Raw genomic sequence first — 16,281 nt, 5'->3', positions numbered from 1 at the left:
GTATGCAATCATTCCAAATCACAGCGAGTGAGAAGGAGGCGCAAGGGGGGGGGGGCAAGTTGAGCGTTTATTAATGAAGCTGTAATCAACACAAACACACACTACATTTTTTTTTTTTTTTTTTACTGGACTCCATGTGAGCTCAGGTAGCCCCCCGTGTGTGCGCGCGCGAGCGCGCTATCGCAGGCTACACGCTCGACTGACAGATGGAGATAAACACAAACCTGAACGGGGGCATATGATTTATCAACATGAACGAATACCCCCAATCATCAAAACCCCGCCCACCACACACACACACACACACACACCTCTTCAATCTCTGCGTCGACCCTTCACTCTTCGGCGTAGCTTGGGGGCGGGCGAGAGGGGTAGGAGGCGGGGGCGTACTTGTTCCCAACCAAGAAAAAAATATCTGGGCTATTTATTTTATGATCACGAGCGCTTTGCTCAAATATTATGAATGGAGCTTAATATTTGGAGTGACTTTTTTTAAAAGGCTTTTTTTCTAAAGGTTTTTTTTTTCTTCCACAAACTCTCCACAGCTTTTTGCAAAATCCAACAACTTTCCCCCAAAAAGACATTTTTCCAACACAATCTCCCAAATGTTTAATTTAAATTCTTATCACTTAAAGTTATTTGCTCAAAAATAAACAAATAAGACTTTTGTTTTTAGAAAACCTGCAAAAATATATATTTTTTATAATATTGTGACTATTATAAAATGATATCTTGTTTTTTGCTCAACTAAATGAGCCTCCTTAAATCCATGATGTAGAAAATCTCCATAATGATATTAGTTCATTTTTGTTGTATTTATTTTTTTGGTCATACTATTCCAAGAAAACAAAAATGATTGCCACAGCTCAGATTATGCAAATATTTGTTCCTCTAAAAAAAAAAAGAAACATTTAGATGACTCATGTGAATTTCCTTTTAAGATTCCTACTTTTCTCATTCTGCCTTTGTTTTATTGCTTTTTCATTCTCATAATACTTTCCATCATTTTCTCAACAACAAAACTTGAATCAGATTTTTTTTTTTTTTTATGTGTGTGTGTTGTGCTTTGGTGGCGGGTGCAAATGAGTTGACTTGCCCCGAGCGCTGGCAACCCACGCGTTTGCCACTGCATGCGCTGGCTTGCCACCCACTAAAACACACACACACACGCACACACACACACACATACCTGACAATTAAAGCACAGCTTGGATGTTGCACGGCGTCTGAGAGGGTGTTAGCGCCTTGTCTGCACGCTTCCTCGCCCCCACCGACTCAAGGCCAGAAGGTGTCAGACGCCCAGGAGTGGACCCCTGCTGGAGAGCCAAGAGAGAAAGGAGAAATAATGATGCCAGGGAAGCACACGGCGCTGCGGTGCGTTGCATGTCCGTGCGTGCGTGCGTGCGTGCGTACCACTGTTGTCTTGTTTATGTTTTGTTTGGACGCTGTTGATTGTGCCCTGGAACCTCGATGGCGTCGGATGAGTGTGACCTTGTGGAGGCGTTAACGAGATTTTTCACGCCCAAATATGGTGTTCTGCCGCTATGTTGAGGAGCAGGAAGCAAAGGACACACACACACACACACACAAAATATTGCTCTGCCACTTCACTTTTTGGGGGATGGAATTTTTCAGAATAGAAAAAAATATATACAGGCCCGTCAATTTGGATCTTCTCCAAGAACCGGGAAGAACCTTCTGGATTTGACTAACATTGAAGCGCCGTCATCCCGGAAGTGGCATCCTTCCATCTGCCGTTCCTTTGTGCTCCACATTTTGCTTTCCTTCAACCAAACGGAAGGCCGCAGACACCCAGCGGGTATTGATCAGGGTTACTTTTAACAGGCTGCTTTGGGGTCCATTAACCTGCGCTGATGACAAAGCAATAAGAGACTGATGCGTCTCCGGGGGCCGGAGGGGGGGTGGGGGGGCGGCCCGGGGGGGGGTCTTTTGTGGCAAACACAATGACTCATCATGAGTGACATCTCCAAATGATGTTTGCTACTTTTCACATTACACATTAACGGGCCTTTGTAGCGGCGGCTCGGCCCCATTCACGTCACTTTGAAGGCGTTTAACGTGGTAATTGACACTCGTCTCCGGTAACCAAGGCAACAACACCCCCCCCCCCCCCCCCCCCGAAGAGGGAAAGCAGAAAATCAACAATTAACGTGTTTAATGTCAATGACCCCGGCGCGCAAAACTCAAGGACGCCTTGTCTTATCTCCAGCGCCTGTTATGGTTGTTACTATGGCAACCAAGCTCTTCCAGTTGGTCTTTCCCACCCCAAAAAAATGATCTGTCACTATCACAAACCTGATATGTTAAAGTGTAAAAAGAAGCAAACTGGAGTCTGGTGAAAGTTGAAGCAAGTTTAGCGAGGGAAATGTTGCTTCTTTTTGTTTTGTTTCAAGTGTGGCGTTCAACTTTGTACCCTCCGTGAGTGACGGAGGCATAGCGAAGAATCGCAGGATTTCCACGTCACGCATGCGCTACCCCGGAAAAAAAAAAAAAGAAAATGTAAAGAGCGAAGCCGTCGTCAAAATGAGCTTGAAGTTCTCTTTTGTGTGCAAAGTGTGAAAAGTGGCACACGGAGCCCTCGAGGGAGGCTCGCTCGCTCGCTCGCACACACTCAGTCATCCCTTGGTTCTCCCTTCCTTCCTTCCTTCCTTCGCAGCCTCCCCCAAACAGACTTCCTCCCTCCATAATTACCACTTATTAATTTTAAATGAGAGCCCTAACACGTTGCTCGGTATTAATACGGCCTGTTAATTCGTGGGGGTAATTTATGGGCTGTGGGCGGGGACCACGACATGATGGAGCGCGCCTCGTCCATCACGTCCTGACCAAAGAATACGGCCGTCGCCGCCACAAGGTCCTGCAGCTAACTACCACTTCTACAAAGTCCAACGACATTTTTTTTCTGCAGACTTCCTGTTTTGGAAAGAGAAGTCACAATTTCAGAAACTTCTTTTTTTTTTTGTTCAACAGGCATATGAAGGACAGGGTCGATCGATTGCTGTGTAAGACAAAAGCGGTACTTGCCAGAAATTCCTTCAGTTACAATGTTAAATATTTGCCCCGACAATTTTTGTACGTTTTGCCACATTTAGGCCTCGCCAATTTATGAAAAAAAAAAAAAAGACTTACTTTAGCCATTTTCGTGTCCTGTTCCAAATTCTTGGAGATGGTTGTCACATGAAGGACACAGCCAGTACTTGCCAGAAATTCCTGGAGTTACAAGATCTGGAAAAAAAAAATACACATCAAACTTCACGTCTGATTTTGAAAGATTTCGACCGAACCTACAGCGTAGACATAAAGAAGACGTGATTTGATTTTCTGATTTATTTTTTTGGAACACGATGAAAAGCAGCGTCTCGCTCTTACAGGGCTTCCCATCAGTCTTCTTTCTGCCTCTCTTTCACTGTGTCCCATTTCAGGGGGGGCTTTTCAGGGCTGAAGTGGCGCTTGGCTCTGTTCGAGTGTCTTCGTGGCTGTGACCGGGCCTTCCTTTCACTCACTGTATACGCATCTGTGTGTGTGTGTGTGTGTGTGTGTCCGAGCCTGCAATTCACCAATTTCACCGCTAATTAGCCCACAAAGACGAGCAGAGGGAGGGGGGAGGAGGGAGGTGTGGACGAGAGGGGTGGCATATGCGGGAGGTCCAGGCCTGAGGGGTCTATGTATGTGTGAGTGTGTTTGGGAGGGGGGGGGGGACTGATGGTGGCACAGCTGAGACACATGGCACGGGACCAGACAGACGCCTTTGTGTGTGAGGAAAGCGTATGTCACAGTCAATGTGTGTGTGCGTGTGCGTTGTGTCTCTCACTTGGTCCAGCCTGGGCCAGTCTTAACTGGCGAGGCTGGTCCCAGCATGTCCAGTGCTCCCACTACGCCCACTGGCATTGGCATCGAGTGTTGGGCCACAGCCATGACTGCTTCTCCGTGCGTGTGTGCGCGCGCATGTGTGTGCGTGTGTGCGTCGCCTGCCAATATTTTTACTTCTCACGAGCTGGTGGAGTTCCCAGGAAAGCAGTCTGCCTGGCGCGCGGCCCATCGGAAACGAGGGCTTTTTCCCAAAACGTCATTTGTGCGGCTTTTGTTTGCCGTTTAATGAGCATTTAATTCTTTCGCCGCGCATGTGTACCCGTGTAGCGTATTTTGGCGTGTGCCAGGTGATTCCTTTATTGTAAATGCTGGAATTGTCATTCATGTTTTAGGGGGGGGGGGGGGGGGGGGGGTATATGGCAAAGCCACACGTGTTCTCATTGAAAATGCATTTTGGTTTTCATCTCATCTAAACTGGAGTAACGCAATCCTTGACGTCTACATTTGTCCACCAGGTGGTGCTAATTTCCTGACACCCAAAGAACGCAGCAAAATATCTGATTTCTGCAAAATACCATTATTGTATGTGAATATTAAACAATAAAATGAAGTCCAGATGACTTCATCTCCGATTCATCCACCAGCTGGCGCTATTTTCCCCCATTCAAAGCATGCAGCAAAGAATCGCTAGCTTAAATTGAATGCAGATATAAAGCCGGAGCGGAGCGGACCCTTTTATTTGTTTTCATTCATCTCTGACAACATAAAGAGTTTCTCCTTTACTTAAAGCATGCAACAAAGCTGTCTCTCTCTGGAAATGAAAACTATGCGCCGCTTACAATGTTGTATTTGTCGGGCCAACGCGCGCACTGTAAATTCCATCTTGCTGTCATTTTTCCCGTTTTTGTTGACGCGGCGAGAAGGCGCCATATTTCAACGTGATGTTTATGATGCCGGTCAGTCAAGAGCGGGCTAGCGCTCGCCTTTGAAGGACGCCTGGAATAAAAGACTAAATACCGGATGGTCCTCTGGTTTCTCTCGAACCTCGATCGTCAAGATTTGAAGGAAATTGTAATCTCGGAATCACACAGCGGTTTTCGTGCGGCCGTTTTGTCGCCGGGTAGACTTGCGTTTTTCTCGATCGGCTCAAAACTTCTCCACCAATTTGATGACGGGAAAGGACTGAAGGATTTACCACGGTTGCGCTTCTGCCATAGACGTTTGTTCTCAAATCCACGCGGACTTGATTTATTACGTGTGAAGCCCAAATGCCGTTTAGATTCAGTACGGGGCGATATATCTGCAGGCCCCCCCCCCCCGACCGGACGGCAAATCAAGACACCGCGGCAGGGACGGACGGCAAAGTCAGGAGTATATTTCTTCTATAAAAGCGCCGACAGAGACGATCTTTTCTTTTTTTTTTTTTTTTTTTTTTATTAGCATTTGAGCTAAAGGCCCGTCTTTTTATTATGTTCTCATTTGAATTATTTACTGGGCCAGATAAGAGCGCGGCGCCGTAAACTAACGGCAGCGCTCGCTAATGTTCTGCCGGCGCCCATTTAGTAGGCCGTGGCGGCAAAATGCGTCGACGCCTCGGCCGGCGCCGGCGCACGTGACTGATGGCGGCCGTCGTGCCGCCGCTGATGGATTAACGTTGCGGACGGGTTTGGGGCCGTATTGATCGCGGCTGTCATTGCTGCTAGCGTCAGTGGTTTGGCCAAGAGGAGGGGGAGGCCGGTTGTTGATGAAGGGATGCATGATGGGATGTTTGCACACTCATCGTATTTTTTTGGTTTTGTGTTTTTTTTTTTTTTCCAAGCGAGCTCGCAGTGATTAAGTAACACGTCTCGTCGTTACGGAGCGCTCGATGAAACGTTAAACAAAAACAAGTCGATGGCGACGCGGGCTGTTTTTCATGCCGAGATTCAGCCAAATTGGCATATCTGCCGCGTACATTCATCCAGCCGGCGCCTTTCGCACAGAAGCCGGCAAAGGAGGACCATAGCGAGCTGATTGTCTCGTGAACGTCTTCGCAAAACTGACATTTTTCGGAAAAAATGTTACCTGCACTTTGGTCCACTTTTTATGTTAATATAAAAAATGACTTCACGCCGCCAGCGTCTAAAAAAAAAAACTTTTCTCGTACTGATTGCCATCATTTTGCAAATGCTGACACAACATTCCATTTTTGAAAGTACACCAAACAATAATAGACATGTCATGTTTGCTATCTTGTGGCGTGACAACTAATTATAAATAAATATTTATATTTTTTCTGGACGATAGGAAACCTTCAGGTAATAATTGTAGCCGGGGGGAGGAGGGGGTGGGGGTGCGACTTGTATTTCGATAACTAACCCAAATTGCAGCGTGCGTCGCCGTGATAACGAGGTCAACGCCATGGGGCGGAGCGGCGGCCATGTTTTTTCTCGCCTGCAGCCACGTGACGTTGACCTCTGCGCTAATGAACAAAACACAGGGACAGAGAAGGAAAGTCGGAGGGGGGCGAATATGAATGAAAGGCAAATCTATCCCAAACACGCCTCCCTTAAATAACCCCCTCCCCCCCTCCTTCGCAGCCTCCCCCGCCTTATATTTTATTCTCCGCCGCGCGGCGAATTTAATAAATATATGCAAATGTGTGCTGTGGAACATGACGAGTGTAAATCAGGCGAGGATGTTCTTTGAGCGCCGCCGAGATTGAGGCTGAGAGCTGACCTCGGGTTAATCATTTTTCACTTCCCTATCGCATTCAATGCCGCTGCCTCTGTGTGTGTGCGTGTGTGTGTGTGCGTGTGTGTGTGTGCAGTAGTAGAATGTGTGCCGCTCTGGTGGAGGCAATTCTTCATAAACTTTGTACACATGACTGTGTTTACTTGACAATTTATGCAAAGCACGATCAGCGGCGTTGTAGGGAGGGAAAAAAAAAAAAAAAGGGAATTTGGGAGTTTCACTAGGTTGTTTGAGAACAGAATTTTAGAGTTTTTAAGATGCAAACTCTCGTTAAATATTGAGAGTATTAAAGACAAAACTATTGAAGAAAAAAAAATCGTTTTTTGAAGTTTGCCGTTCGTGCTCCTCTGTGTGGTTTGTGTACCACTAAAGGTACACAGGCTCCCTCTAGTGGTACACAAAAGAATTACTGAATTAAATTCTTTAACGATTAAATATTTAATATTGAACAATTATTTTTTTTTCAAATATTTAGCAAGCTCAAAGTTTGTATGACCTTTTATGTAAAATAATTCAATTTGGATGATCATTTTAAAATAGTTGTACAGATTTAACATGTTTCATCGATTAAATCGACAAAATATTCGTTAGATTCATTAATGATTCAAATAATGGTTAGTTTCGGCCCTCAATATGGTATCACGTCGCCCTATGGATATTTTATAAGAAAAGCCTGTGAGCTGAGAACAAATATTGATCTCGTATAAGAATGAAAACACAATTAAAGGACAAATTTGCTTTGCCGGAGGCGAGGCGCTCGCCCCCTCCCCAAGCCAAACATCAGCCGTGAAAAATACCCCCCCTCCCCCCACAGAGGGCCGGCCATCCGTCGGGACCGCAATCCCGTCCTGAAGGCTTCTCTCGTCCGACAACGGCGCTTCTGATCAAACATCATTTACTCGCTATCTCGCTCGCCCTCACCCCCTTCCCTGATGCCGCCGCCCCCCCCTCACCCACCTCCACCCCGCTCGCCCCTCGCCCAGGGCCTGTTGCCAAGGCGACCGGCTTCTCATTTCTGAAGTGTCACATTGCATTATTGTCTTCACGCTTTCCAGCAACAACCTCTTGCTCGCTCACTCGCTCGCTCTTTCTCGCTTCACCACAAATAATGCACCTCTCTCTCTCTCTCTCTCTCTCCCCCTCGTCCCATGCAATGCAATTTTCCCGTTCAGACATGCATAATGCAGAACAAACAGCGGGCGTGCAGAGACACACACTCAATATGCAAATGACTTTTTTTGTGGCATACCTGAGCTCTCCTGCTGCGAAAGGTAGCGAAATAGCGCAAGCAGAGCAGGTAAAGACGGACGGACTGACGGACGGACGGACACCTTGTGAAAACGGCAGGCAAAAAAGACATTTCAAGTTTGGCACCATAGCGTGCGCGGAAGCGCAAAGGAGTTCATTGCAAACAAATTTGCTTCTTTCGACTTGGGAATCCAAAATTTGAAAGCTCTGAAAGTGACATGTTTTTTGTTATTCATTATCGAAAGTGGGAATGGGAAATGGCTACATTACATAGCGGCAAGTTTGGGAAAGCCCAGATCAAACTAGTATAGCTTGAAGATGGCCATTCAAAAAAAAAAAAGAAAAAAGAATGCTTTCCTTCAACGACACGTCAGACGTGACTCGAGAAAGTCTGCGACGAAGTGACAACCGGTTGAAGACGAACGCGTGAGGTGTTTTGGCAAAAAGAGCAGGTTCGCAAGTGGCGCCAATGTCGAGTGGGGAGCGTGGGGAGGGTCTGAAGTGAGCATTACCTGTGATGGCGTTTGAAGTGGCGGCGGCGGCGGCGGCATGTTGCACGCATCTGTCAAGCGCAACCTGTGAATTCCGGCGGTGTGCAGAAGTCAGCTCAGCGGTGGAGCAACTCATCAAACAATATTTCTTGCACCACTATGAGACTGGGAAAAAAAAATATATATATATGACATTAGTATCGAGAAAATGGAATCAGAAGCTAGAAGAAGTTACTGCATGTTCTTAAAAATGTCGCCTGTGGAACTCATCCGGCCGGGCTAAGATTGCGGAGCTGGGTCATAAAGTTTTCGAAAAGCGTACAATTTGGCATCGAGGACACGACGTTCGAGTTTGGAAGCAATCAGACAAAATCTCTCCGTTTGAAGGAGCGCTGATAATGACACAAATGACTCCAAAATGGCCACTTCAAAACAAAATGGCAGACTTTTTTTTTTTTTTTGTGAGTCTACTCAAGAAAAACATGTCTACCAAATTTCATTTTCCCAAGTGGAATTGGCTCCGGGGGCTGACATCTCCTGTCTGTGACTTCTTGAGATTATTTTGTGGGTCCAATCATCTCCCAAATTTCACGTGAAACCTCCAATGACTTGCAACCGTGCGGCATCTGTCTCATTTACAAATCCAATTAGACAATAACGAATAAGGCTAAAAAGGCAAAAAATGCCCTTTTGGCAAATTTGGGCCAACGGGGAAAAAAACGCCGGCGCTACGGCTAAGTGGCTACTCATTGACCCGAGAAAGAAAGAAAGAAATACGTCGAGCCGGGCCGGGCCGGCCTCGGCTCAGCTGTAGCGAGGCCTCCGAGGACCCGGAAGGTTAATATTTGAAGGAAGGATGGCCCATAAATATCAGCGCGGGGACTATTAATTAAATAAGCATTTCTTAAATATTCTCCCGGGGCTGCTGCTTTTGTTTGAAGATGATTGATCGACTCCTATTTCTCCAGGCAGGACCATTAGTTTCGCCACCGCCACCGCTGCCCTCCTCCTCCTTCCTCTCCGTCCCTTCCCGCTGCTGCCTCCCTCCTCTTACCGCTCTTTTTCCCCCTCCACGCCCATTTCTCCGCCTTGTCCATGCATCTGCTGTCAACTGGCCTTTCCTGGCTCTCTTTTCATCAGCGGCCGTCCCTGAGAGGCTCTCTCCGGAGGCCCGTATTTCTCTCGACCCCGTGACAAGCTAATGAGGCTCAATCCCGCGTTACGTCCCAAAAAAAAAAAAAAAAAGGGAAGCCTGGGCCGTGGCCTCTACCCGAGCCACGCGGCCCGCCTCTGCGTCGCACATCTGCCATAGCGTGGCCTCAAAAGTCCAGCAAGAAGTCAAAAGAGAATAAATATCAAGGCGTTTCTGGCCAACAATGGGCCTCGCTCCTCTCCCGCGTTTGGAACGAATTGTGTTCAGTCTTTAAGGTACTATTAGAGTATTTCCTCCCTGGCGGTGGTGGCCTGCCACGCTCGGCTGATTTCTAGCTAGAAGACAGGGATCGACGGGGGAGCACTGTCTGGCTGTGCAGGACTCAGACACACACACACACACATGCAAACTTGTGCACACATACACAAAGAAAGTGAAGCAAGGGCAACAAGTGACAACAAGCTCCTCCATCCTATTGTCAACATAATCAAGTTGATTTCTGAAGTGTGTATTTTCACAAATCCAGAAGCCAAGCACGGCAACTTTTTGGCTACAATCTCCTGAAATTCATCACGAACCAGAAGTTGAGTTTGAAAGTTGTCATGAGGTACCAAATGACAGTTTAGCCTTCTTTAGACCGCCCCAATAAAGGTGATTCTGAATTTCAGCACCACCTCAAAAAAGGAAAGCAGCAGAAGTGACAAAGGTGCTTCTGTTCCATTTCCTAACAATGGCGGCAATTAAAAGCGCAGCACTACTTTTCTGAAGGTTTTCTTTTTTTTTTTGCTCACTATTGTTAGTCACAATCGCAAAAAAAAAAAAAAGTGAGATGCCAAATGTGAGACGAGCGCATGGCGGGATCCCGCGGCGGCTTGCTTGCCAGCACTCATTAGCGCGCATTGATCACCCCGAGCCAACGACGTGTTTACCAAACAGTCCGAATGGAGACGACAAAGCAAACAGACGGGATTGACACGGACGGCGGATGGAGTGACACTCCGACGAGGAAGAGGGAGGAGGAGGAGGAGAGGTGATGGTGTGATAATGGAGGTGGTGGAGAGAAAACACTCCTGGGAGGAGGAGGAGGAGGACATAGAGACGATGAGCTCGCACTCCAAGTGTTGGGATGAGATGCAGGTGAAGCAGGTGAGCATGAGTGTGTGTGTGTGTGTGAGGGTGGAGGTGGGAGAAGATGGAGGGTGGGGGGGGGGGGGGTGCATATTAAAAATGCAGCAGTGGGGAGCAAGGCCGGGGATTCACAGTAATTAGATGACAAAACGGCAGCGGGCTGGAGATGAGAGAGAGGGGTCACACACAATGCCACTGCCGCCGGGTAATTTGTAAGTGTCAATCACCAGCCTGCCGAGGGGAAAAGGGAAAAAGAGGGAAGGGGAGGAGGGGGGCGGGTGAGGAGGGGTGTTTTGGCGTCTGGAGATAGAGGCGGAATATGAGGCTGAAGATGGCGAGGAAATGGAAAGTCACCCGAGTGAAATGGGAAAAGATGGATGAAAGAAGACTCCGAATCACTGCTGGCTGATTACTGTCGGCGCCACGTGACGGCGTGCCACCGACCGACCGACCGTCTTGCCAAAGATAGACCCACGACCAGATTGACTTGGATACGCCGCCAAAAAAACATTTCATCCAAGTTTGCGTGTTAATACGCATGGGCGCTTTGTTTGCTAATATTGACTATTTTATTTTAGACTTGCTATTTTGGTCATGAAATTACGTTTCTTCATATTTTTGTTTTTATTTACATTTGCAATAAATTGATGAACCTGACATAAAGTCATAAAAAGTAAAGTGAATAAATATATGAAAAAAAACAAGAAGGCTAAATTAATGCAACAAATATTATGACATATATATTTAAACTGATTTGATTAGAATTAAACAAATTTCATGATTTTGATTTGAACTTACAATAAATTAGTAAATATAATAAATGACTAAAAAAAAATCAAATAAATACAAAATAATAATCATTCAATGAAACAAATGAATGAAAAGGATGATGAAAGCCACACACAGCCAAAAATAATGCAATAAATCTTGATAATGAAAATGCTGAATTTTAAATAAAGCACGAAGTAGGCCGCACAGGGCCCCGTGCCGAATTTTGCCCACCCCTACTTCAAACGGAGAATGGGATTGAAAATAATCTGAGTGCGCATGCATGCGAAAAAACAAGTCAAGCATTGCCGTGGACATATTTGGAGGCAGGTATGCAAATATTGGCAGCTCAGGTGACAGACAGGTGAACGTGTACGGCGCCACGCGGCCGACAATGGGGGTCGTCGCCGCCGACGCCGGCCCGCTACCAGCCGGCAGACGACACAATGGCGAACCGACACGCGAGCGCGCTCATGCATGCATAAACGGCACCGACTGCGAGCGGAAAAATTGAGATAATCTGTCTTTACACATGCAGAGGAGTCGGGGCACTGACATGACATAACACAACAACGCTGATATTTGGCCCATTCCTCAAAAAAAGGGGGAGGGAGGGAGGGGGTGTCGGCGAGTGAGGGATTGTTTTGCGAGGCCTCGAATCGTTTGTACGGGAGATGCTGCCTTCAAAATATTCAGCAAATACATTTTGGGGGGAAGCCGGGAATTTTAACTTTCACCCCCAACGTGCTTTCTACGACACATGAAAGCATTTTAACGCGAACAAAACAAAATGTTTTTTCTTGTAATTAAGCATTTGGAAATGAACGCAGCAAACAACATCTCGACAAGAAAAAAAAGTTTTAATTGCATTTTATCTCTCAATTTGCATCTCTCTCACTTGCGTGATAATAAGCGGTGTCTGATCGCTAAACTGGAGGTGTTCTCATTTTAGAGAGTTAAACGTAGACAATTAGAAGCAATGAAAAATGTCACACTGGCGGGAAAAAGAAGACAAACAAACACAAAAGAAAGTGTGCAAATTAATGAGACAAAGACAGCAACCAAACTGCCTTTGGCTTAATTAATTGGAATTAGGACGCGTCATACACACACCACATGTCGAAATAATGACAATTCTCCGATTATTATTTAGTTGCCAATTAGCGCTTCGTCGTTCGGCTTGCAGATTGTTTGCTCGTGGTTGCGGCTCGGGCGAGCATTCGTCGTGTCGGCGGCGCGACAATACAAAATTGTTATTTACGTACAGACTGCATGACGCTAAACAAAGCGTCAACTAACACCATGCCACAGGTGGGAGCACTCAAGTCGCACTTTTCAGGACTTGCTTTAAAAAAAAGCTTTTGATGAACATCCAGCAAACGAGAAAGATAAGAAAACGCGACCCCCAACGACGTCCTAACTTCATCCGTCACAATAAAACCCGTGAGAAAGCTAGGCTACGTTAACTTTGCAATTTAGATAAGGCATAGCTGGTCAAACATGAACTAAGCGGCGTGTCGGTTGTGCGTTCCGTTTAGTTGACATTAAAGGAAGGATACGCAGAATGATTTACAAAAAAAAAAAAAAAATGACTGAGAAGGCGTTAATAAGCTGACGAATGCGAGTGCAGATAAGGTGTGCAAAGTTGCTAATGTGCCAATGTTGTGATTGGGCAAGATGGCGGCTTCACAAGAATGTAAACACCACAATTCTAAAAAGTACAACATACACAACTTTGAGACGGTGCCAAGATACTTGAGTGGCTCCACCTAGCGGCAACAAATCCGCGCCTGGCCCATAAAAACGATTCCGATTCTGACTTGAGGACGCATCGAATGGAGCCGAGTGTGTGTGTGTGTGCGTGCGTGTACCGCCGAGGGGGTTTTGCCAGCGAGCGTGAACTCGGCTGGTCCCCACATCTGCCGCTAACAGACGGAGCCAACAGCCTCTCGCGAATAAAGCGGATAAATAAATAAGGCTTAAGCAGGCCGTGTTTACCTGCTCGGGTTGTGTCTATTTGAGACGCTTACCATGCCAGCGGGGGATGGGGGGGGTCCGATTTGCGCGGACGTTAGATACCGCCGCGTCGGCGTGTACCCCTTTCACGCGGCCACCGCTAATGCTAACAAATCAAAGGATCTGTTACGCTAGTTTTGTCTCACCAACGCCTGCTAGCTTCATGCTAATGTCAAAGATGGATGTTATACGCGTTCTAAATCTTCAAGCGGCTGCTACTTTTTCGAACAGATGACATCACACACAACGGCGTAATATTCTCACTGCTCGGGGGAGATTAGTTGGGGACCTTTTCTGCCCTTTCTTCTTGCTCTTAATTACGCCGCACGCGGTAGACCTCGGTGCCGCGTGGCACGCTGCGGCACGACGTGACAAGTTGAAGGCGCACAACTCTAAATTCGGACTTAATCCGCACTATGGCGGGAGAGCGCCGGATCCCCTTTCGCACAGCCGACATCTCACCTCGGTTATTACCGGCAAACTCAGAAAAACTGGCGGGACGCTTTCGTCCACCCTGTTTTGTGTCGGGGCCTATCGCACCAAACAGCGACATGGAGGGGAAAAAAACGCCTTTGACTGACAGGGGATAGTAATGACTTGGGATTTGTTTGTGGGTTTTTTTTTTTTTTCAGATGGTGGGGAATAGAATGTGACAATTATAGAGGTGAGCTATAAATGCACACATATATGTGCAATACATATGTGCACACATACATACGCCAGTCATATATATATACACACACTATCTAAACATATAAAAAATATATGAATATACACAAAATTATATATATATATGTGTGTGTGTGTGTGCGTGTACAAATATCAAACACACACATACACAGGAGCGGATAGAGACAGTAGGGATGGCGGAAGCACCCCCCCAACCCCAATCCTCGGCAAGATGGAGCGAGACTGCCGGCGCACACTGTCAAGGCAGTTAATATAAGCGCTGCAGATAAGGCGGCGCAGACAAACACTGACCAAATCAGCCATTTCAGCAGCCAGCGCGCCAACTGTCAGTCAGCCTGAGAGACACAGCAACAATCAGCACTCGGCCGGCTGATAAGAGCTCGGCCGGCCGGGCGCGGGAAATAGCCAATCTGCAGGCGGGCACCGGCCAGGAGGATGGAAGGATGGAGGCGGTGGGGTGGATGGGGTGGATGGGGTGGGGGGAAGAAGCACTGAGCAAGAAAACAGGATTCCGATGCACTCCACTGCACACAAGGAATACGATTCCCAAAGCCGGCGACCACAATATTAGGCACACCTGCACTATGATGCCGCACCACACCTGTTCCTACAAGTCTGCATACTGCTTTTTTCTTTTTTTTTTTAAATGAAATCCTTAAAGAGATCCGATAGAAGACATTAAATGCCTTACAGTATAGAAGTTATTATTATTTGCGACTTGGTGTAGTGTATCTTTGTTTACAAGTTACTCTCTGCAGTAGTAGTTTTAAAGCGCTCCCGAGAGCAAGCTGAGCTGAAATTCACTTTGTTCGCCGACCCGTCCGAGGTGTCTCCCGGCAAAAGTCGGCCTCGGTCCACTGAAAACTCTAAAGAGGAGCCATCGACACAGTGCCCCCGGCCGGGGAGGCGCATGAAAAGAGCTCACGCGTGTTGGGACAAAATGATTTCCTAGGAATGCTGCAGGACTGATTGTTGGAATATGTCAAAAGATTTATCTGAAACAAAACGATTATCATATTTATCGGTACCAATGAAGTACAACCCATTGGACGGAATATTTTCCCAGACACAAAACGTCCCTGGAGGCTCTCGGCTGCCGTATCGCTCTCGGACGGCTTGTGGACATTGCCGCCAATCGCAAACGTTGTCTCGAGCGTGCTTGTTTTAGGCACCGTGCCGAAGCGCTTACGCTAACGATTTGAAGCGCTCATTCTTTAACGTGCCGCCTCGCACAATACGGCCGAGGCGCGCAGTTTGCTCGTCTCTATTGATTAATGGCGCATATAGCGTGCGGACGCACGCGCGTTTGTGAGGGATGGCGCTCTCTATTTAATGGAAGAGTGAAATTCCCTCATAAGAAAATAAACACATCCAAAAGGCCAGGCGTGGTGGACCGATACGGGGTGGTTCGGGGACGGGGAGGGAGGGGAGGGGTCCCCGAGCATCTCGAGGCCACACTGCCCCCTAGAGGTGACACGTGGAGCCGCAGGCAGCCTGGCAGGCTGAGAATAAATTCCCTGCCGTTTACCGGCTTTGTCAAACACATTTAGGCCGCCTGCGAGCGACAACAGAGGCGAGCGGTGGCAGCTGGCGACTGTTTATTCTTGGAAGTGGAGTCAGAGGGGCGTCCGCGCTTCCTTGATCATGAAGCAAGCGGCCATTACGCAGAGCGGCGGCATGCTAATCACCCAGGGCCCCGTTTGCGAGGAGCCGGGACGTGGCGCGGGAAGGGTTAAACTCAGTCCCGTGCCGCGTTCCCCTTTTGCTCCGTCAAGGCCCATTAAACCGGCTGCAGCGCAGCAATATGGCACCATCAATTACAGGCACGCCGCTATCAATGTGCACAGGCAGGGCCGTATAAACAGGATGGACGGCCACATAAAAGGCGGGCGGGCCGTGGACTTTAAAATGACCCCTGAAGCTGCATACCGCCTCTCCATTTACACACGCGCGTGCAGAGAGGCAAACAAAACATGCAGTTCAGCTCCACTTTCACTCCAATCAAGAAGGATCCCTGCAACAATTTGGGCACGTAAAGTGGGGGAGGGAGCATTGGTGGGTGAGGGAGGGGGGGGGGCGGTATGATTTCAGCGTTACTCTACTGCCCCCATGTGGCACAAATCAAACATTCAGTTCACGCAACCTAACCCTGCAACGAATCTTACTGAGCTCAGGCAAGAAAACTAAATCTGCCTTTCTAAAATTCAAATAATTACTCAAAAA

At 47.4% G+C, this 16,281-nt stretch overlaps 1 protein-coding gene across 16 annotated transcripts in view; it reads right to left on the bottom strand.

The window, feature by feature from the left end:
* lhx5 (LIM homeobox 5) overlaps nucleotides 1-8,470 on the bottom strand; it is a 34,197-nt gene extending 25,727 nt beyond the window's left edge. For 6 of the 16 annotated variants that reach the window (XM_049737394.1, XM_049737378.1, XM_049737382.1 and 3 more), the window contains exons 1-5: nucleotides 8,325-8,470; nucleotides 3,151-3,246; nucleotides 1,655-1,871; nucleotides 1,414-1,542; nucleotides 1,190-1,316 (exon numbers count right to left, since the gene is read on the bottom strand). The gene's annotated coding sequence lies outside the window, so the exon portion shown is untranslated. Of the gene's footprint in view, nucleotides 1-1,189; nucleotides 1,317-1,413; nucleotides 1,872-3,150; nucleotides 3,247-7,813; nucleotides 8,266-8,324 lie in introns of those variants that run through there. The other 10 variants (XM_049737391.1, XM_049737393.1, XM_049737384.1 and 7 more) reach the window with 9 other exon arrangements.
* Nucleotides 8,471-16,281: the final 7,811 nt, after the last annotated feature.

Source organism: Syngnathus scovelli, chromosome 13 (assembly GCF_024217435.2).
Source record: "Syngnathus scovelli strain Florida chromosome 13, RoL_Ssco_1.2, whole genome shotgun sequence".
In the NCBI taxonomy this organism is placed as follows: domain Eukaryota; kingdom Metazoa; phylum Chordata; class Actinopteri; order Syngnathiformes; family Syngnathidae; genus Syngnathus; species Syngnathus scovelli.
Note: the sequence above shows the minus strand (reverse complement) of the source record. Positions and strands in the feature narration are given on the sequence as shown.